At 36.9% G+C, this 7,206-nt stretch overlaps 1 long non-coding RNA gene across 2 annotated transcripts in view; it reads left to right on the top strand.

Moving 5' to 3' along the window:
- LOC118762376 overlaps nt 1-6,236 on the top strand; it is a 29,723-nt gene extending 23,487 nt beyond the window's left edge. For both annotated transcript variants that reach the window (XR_004998119.1, XR_004998120.1), the window contains one exon: nt 6,226-6,236. This is a non-coding gene — a long non-coding RNA (uncharacterized LOC118762376). The remainder of the gene's footprint in view (nt 1-6,225) is intronic.
- Nucleotides 6,237-7,206: the final 970 nt, after the last annotated feature.

The raw sequence follows: 7,206 nt of genomic DNA, 5'->3' as shown, positions 1-7,206 counted from the left end.
GACTGATAAGTGTGGATGATTGCGTGCGTATCGAACTCGAGAGCTTAATGAGAGACCTAGCCCAAAGTAAGGAAACCTTGCTAGTGACAGTTAGGAACGAGGGAGGATTGAGAGCAGAAAAAAAGGGAAAACAAAGGAAGAAGTATAAAAAGGACATGAAGAATTACGAAAGAAGGTACTACACAATCAATACCATGTAGCCACAACAGAAGTTGCTGGTAAAAATAGGTGAGATTGGCTGAAGAAAGGAACCCTAAAAAAAGAGACCGAGAGCACTGTACTGGCAGCGCAAGATCAAGCTTTAGCCACGAACTGGAGGGTCAACTTAGGAATGAGTAAATGTCTCCGCTGTATCGTATCTGCAATAGAGTGGATGAAACCTTTGTCCATATCCCGAACGAATGCCCTAGAATTGCCCAAAGTCTCTACAATTGTGGCGACACTCCAAGATATCTATCTATCTATCTATCTATCTATCTATCTATCTATCTATCTATCTATCTGTCTATCTATCTATCTATCTATCTATCTATCTATCTATCTATCTATCTATCTATCTATATGTATCTTCTATTTTTATTTCTTGTATTCGTTTCAGCCATGTAAATATATATATTGTATTAGATGCAATTTCTGAGGTAAACTATATGTAGGTCAGACGGGCCGCCGGCTGGCCGACCTTTTCACACCGAACATCTAAGGGATTTTCGGCTACGTTCGAACACCCCCGTTGCTTGTTACTTTCGCTTGGCCAACCACTCTCCCTCTAACATCTCCGTCTTTGGCCTTGCTCTGCACCTCGGATCCACACAGTCTCGACTTCGCCTGGAACAGCATTGTATTTTTTAATCTACGACCACTATACCTTTCGGACTAAACACAACCCCCGATTTTTCTAAGGACTGTTTCTACAACCACCTTAAACAAAGTAACTTTATTTTGTTATGTATTTTAATTACGCTATTTTCTATTATATTAACTTGTTTTTTATCCCCTATCAACCTTTTTTTATTATAACTTATATTTCATGTTATTTCTATAACACGCACACACACACACGTACATATACACACACGAAAAAGTACACTCATCCTCGCACACACATGAACGCACATGTACCTCCCACACACACCACACACATACAACACGCGTACATGCACACACACACACATACATCTACACACACATGCAGACACGTACATACACACGCACATACGCGCACAAACACACACTCACGCACACAGAAACGCACATAAACCTCCACAAAGCACACCCCCATACAAACACTCACATACACGCTCATACACTCATATGCACACACACAAATGCACACACACGCGCATACATACACACACACCTACATACACCCAGTCGCACATACATCAGTGCATATATACTACACATACACCTCCCACACACCACACACACAACACGCACACACACGTCACACACATACATGCGCGCTCACACATGTACACAAACGCACACATATATGCACACACTTACACACGCACAGGAATGCACACATACCTAACGCACAAAGCCTCACACACACGCAGACTCACACACACACACACGCACACATAAACGTACATACGTACACGCAACCAGACACATATACACACACATGCGCAGACACACGCGCATACACGCAACAAAACACACAGAACTCGACACACATCTTCACGTTCACAAATACATATACACACGCACGCACATACACATATACTAACGCACATACATGCACACACATATGTACACACGCACATACACACACACGCACATACACACACACGCAAACACATATACACACGTACATATACATACACGCACCTGCACATACTTCAAACTACCCGCTAAACGCCTTTCTACTGACCATTCTCCTACAAACATTCGAAGGGACACACTACACAAAAGACAGCCACTCCTACTATAAATTCTTCCTATGACATTAAGTGACAAAATGTTCACTCACACATACACATATAAACAGCCAAAAGCTCACACACACACGCACACACAACACATACACACACATACGCACACACACGTGTAACACGCATACACACACACAGACATGCGTGCACGCACATACCCACACATCCACACACATACCTTCTTCTCTTACACTCCCCTGTCTCCGAAAGAACTTTTTCTTCACCCATCCCTTCCGGTCATTTGAAAATGTAACCACATGTGAATCTTTTGCGATTTTCTTCCTCCGTCTTCCCTCCTTTTGGACTTACCTCTTTTTCTGAAGAAGCACTTTGTTCGAAACGTTAAACCATCTAGCTCTCCTTTCCTGAGCATCTGCTGATATTTAACATGTACTACGTCCTCCCGCTGTTGTTTTTTCATGTGTGTCTTTTCTTTTGGGGATTTATTATCTATCTATCTATCTATCTATCTATCTATCTATCTATCTATCTATCTATCTATCTATCTATCTATCTATCTATCTATCTATCTATCTATCTGTCTGTCTGTCTGTCTATCTATCTATATATATGTATATATATGCATATATATGTGTATATATAAATAATGTATATATATATATGTATATATATGCATATATTTGTATATATATATATATATATATATTATATATATATATATATATATATATACATGCATATATATGTATATATATATATATATATATATATATATATATATATATATATATATATCACAATCAAGGAATGGCCATAATAGGCCATTCACCCACTAGAAATAACAGCCAAAGCTTCAACCGCAAAATAACATTAATTCCGCAAACCAGGAGAAAATTAAAAAAACATTTACCCTGTAATTTCTTATACGATGCACCGTTTCATCTATTGTTTAATGGTAAACTAACCTGATTAAATTAAATCAAGCCAATCTTCCATAGGCCGATAGATTCGTCAGTAAGAAACAGCCAGGTCCGAGCAGATATTATCACGAGGCATCTCTATCCCTGCCTCGGCAATATCTGACCTAAAATTTTCAAATCATCGCACTCGCGCCAAATTTATCGGCAGCAAATATAAGCCGCCGATTCCATTACGGAATTAACCAGAAAATTCATAATTAATCAATATAGGGTGGCAAAAAATTTCGTAGAATTTATTTGCCATCAGCGGTCTAGTGGAAAAAATTAAATAGTCATAGACCATTTATAAGTTCAACATCACAATCAAGAATGGCCATAATAGGCCATTCACCCACTAGAAATAACTTCTCCTGGTTTGCGGAATTAATGTTATTTTGCGGTTGAAGCTTGGCTGTTATTTCTAGTGGGTGAATGGCCTATTATGGCCATTCCTTGATTGTGATGTTGAACTTATAAATGGTCTATGACTATTTAATTTTTCCCACTAGGCCGCTGGTGGCAAATAAATTCTACGAAATTTTTTGCCACCCTATATTGATTAAATATATATATATATATACATATATAATATATATAATATATATATATATATATATATATATATTATATATATATATATATATATATATATAAATAAATATATGTGTGTGTGTGTGCGCATGTATGTTTATAATACACACAAACACACATATGTATGCTAACTTATTTAGAAATGTCCGATAGTTGTTTTTTTTTGTTCTTTTCTGATCTCACGTATATTTTATGTTTTTCTTTGACAGTGTCTTATTGGTATATTCCATCTTATGTTCATTCATTTCATGTTTTGATTCCTTATTCTTTTATCCTTTTATACTTTGTTAGATACTTTTATGGGTTTATTGCTTATGTGAGAGACATTCTTTCATTTCATCTCAGTTCATTAAAGAGACGGATGGAATGCTAACACTAGCTAAAACGTATTGTTATAGAAATAAGCGAAACGGTAAATGAAAATCGAGGTAGTTTTTGAAAAGTTACTAGAGGAGACGCATCTGCATCTATACTGCATAAAAATTGATAGTTCAGCGTCTCACCTGTAAGGTACGGATGCAGGATGAGTCGAGAAGCTCATAGTCGCTGTGAATACAGAGTCTCGAAAATTCCACTTTTTGTCTCTTATCTTTATATATAGACTTTACGGACGCAACGGAATTCTTCAAGTAAATCTAGTGCCATATACCTCCATACTACTGTTGACATCATGTAGCCGAATACTGTAGACGGACTGTAAACAGCATACTGCTTGGTGTCTACTCGAATACAAAATTATTACTGAATATACATACATAGGCGCAGGAGTGACAATGTGGTAAGTAGCTTGCTTACCAACCACATGGTTGCGGGTTCAGTCCCACTGCGTGGCATCTTGGGCAAGTGTCTTCTGCTATAGCCCCGGGCTGATCAATGCCTTGTGAGTGGATTTGGTAGACGGAAACTGAAAGAAGCCTGTTGTATATATGTATATATATGTGTGTGTTTGTGTGTCTGTGTTTGCCCCCCTGGCATTGCTTGACAACCGATGCTGGTGTGTTTACGTGCCCGTCACTTAGCGGTTCGGCAAAATGAGACCGATAGAATAAGTACTGGACTTACAAAGAATAAGTCCCGGGGTGGATTTGCTCGACTAAAGGCAGTGCTCCAGCATGGCCGCAGTCAAATGACTGAAACAAGTAAAAGAGTAAAAGAGTAAAAAGTATATACACACATACATATGCACCCCTGTTTAATATCCACAACGATTTTCCCCTAAAGTCAGCTACAATCTAACCTAAATTCCGCCCTTCTTTTTCTCCCTATTCTTTTCTTTATTCTTAACAAATTTAGACAATTGCTCACTCCCAGATTTTTGACCTCTTCCTTCTTTTCCTTTACTGACCATTTCATTTCTTCATACATTTGTTTTTCTATGTCATTTTTTTTTTACTTCGTCCTTCCGGCTTCACCGTTCAATTTGAATTGTATCTCCAGCGAGTTAAAGTGGGATTCCTTGACGACGATGTAACTTCCATATAACCAAGGCATCTTCGACCTGATGAGTAGCTAGCGGAGTATCCCTCGTTGAATAATTATTAATTACGAGGATCTGCAAGCTAGGAAACATATGTAGCCTGGTCTTTACCTGCTCCACTCTCTCAATTTTGATATACATATATATTAATAATAACAACAACAATAATAATAATAACAATAACAACAACAACATCAATAGTAATAATAATAATAATAAAAATAAAAATATTAATAATAATAATAATAATAATAATAATAATGATAATAATAATAATATGACAACAAAAGAATGAACGAGACTTCGACATTATGTAAAATAGAGGAATTTATCTATAAATATAATATGTGACAATTAGTTGGTTGTTATAATAAAACTCAGAGTTTCGGCTGGTGGGGCTGAAGTCTGCTTCGGAATATCATGAGTTATTAAGAGAAGCCGGGGCTGAAGTCTACTCCGGCATCTCATAAGTTATTTAGACAAACGCTATAGCGTTTGTCTTATTAACTGATGAGATGCCGGAGCAGACTTCAGCACCGGCATCCGAAACTCTGAGTTTTATCATGACAACCAACTAATTTTCACACACACACACACATACATATACATACACACACACACGCACACACACACACACACACACACACACACACACACACACACACACATATATTTATATGTTGTTATATATATAAAATACAATATGCCCTCATATATGCATATGCATATCTATAAAGAGACATACACGTGTAGATATGCATGCACAAACCCCCCACACTCATACTCGTGAATGTGCAACTACAAATGTGTCCCCACGCGTGTGCACGCACATATGTAGTCGCATATTGACGCTTATTTACAACTAAATGAAACATACATAAAAAATATACATATAAGCGCAGGATTGGCTGTGTGGTAAGTAGCTTGCTAACCAACCACATGGTTCCGGGTTCAGTCCCACTGCGTGGCATCTTGGGCAAGTGTCTTCTGCTATAGCCCCGGGCCGACCAATGCCTTGTGAGTGGATTTGGTAGACGGAAACTGAAAGAAGCCTGTCGTATATATATATATATATGTATGTGTGTGTGTGTGTGTGTTTGTCCCCCTAGCATTGCTTGACAACCGATGCTGATGTGTTTACGTCCCCGTCACTTAGCGGTTCGGCAAAAAGAGACCGATAGAATAAGTACTGGGCTTACGAAAGAATAAGTCCCGGGGTCGATTTGCTCGACTAAAGGCGGTGCTCCAGCATGGCCGCAGTCAAATGACTGAAACAAGTAAAAGAGGAAGAGAAAAAGAGAATATACATATTTCCACGTTGATGCACATATTTACACACATAGGCTGTAATATATACAGTCGCAATCCCTTATGTACTCAGATGTAAATGTGTGCACCAGTGCACGAATAACCGATATACATGCATTTTAAATACATGAATGTTTAAATTTCAAATATGTAAATACACGGTTACAGCAAATACATAAATATATGAACATAAAACTGGTTGAGTGTTTAATCAGTATATAAATGTGTAACGCATAAACATAAAATATTTATAGATATACAAAAGCAAAAAAAAAACAAAAAAAAAAAAGGAAAAAGAATTCAACAATTGTTTAGACATTGATTAAAAATTGTATAAAAATTGGAGAGCTTCAAAAATACATAAATGTATAAATATCACACGTATAAGATTTGTATAATAATTGTTGTATAATGGTTGTATGATCACAAATATCGATCGAAGCATATGGAAACATGGGAACATAGAAACATAAAAACATAAAACCATGGAACCGTAAATGCATATACGGTTCTTTAGTAATATGCATATCCATGTTTACAATCCTACTTATCATTCTCATAGACAAACATGTATACACATACACATACACGCACAAATACATAAACACATAAATATGCAAGCACACGCCCACATTTATATACATACGGATATATCAATGCACATACGCAGGTGTATACAGTTAACATATTCATACTTATTCAAAATGCACACAGCCTCATACACTTGCACATACACCCTCACGTATATGCGTGTATGTAAGTATATGTATATTTGCATGTATGTATGTATGTATGTATGTATGTATGTATATATGTATGTGTGCGTGCAAAGTGGCCGTGGTGGTGGTGGTATTAGTAGTGGTAGTAGTAGTAGTAGTAGTAGTAGTAGTAGTAGTAGTGAATGTTCAGAATTTTAACGGAAATATTAAATTCATTTATTAAAGGCAGGAATATTGTTTACAGTATCGAGTGT

Source organism: Octopus sinensis, linkage group LG2 (assembly GCF_006345805.1).
Source record: "Octopus sinensis linkage group LG2, ASM634580v1, whole genome shotgun sequence".
Lineage (NCBI taxonomy): Eukaryota > Metazoa > Mollusca > Cephalopoda > Octopoda > Octopodidae > Octopus > Octopus sinensis.
Note: the sequence above shows the minus strand (reverse complement) of the source record. Positions and strands in the feature narration are given on the sequence as shown.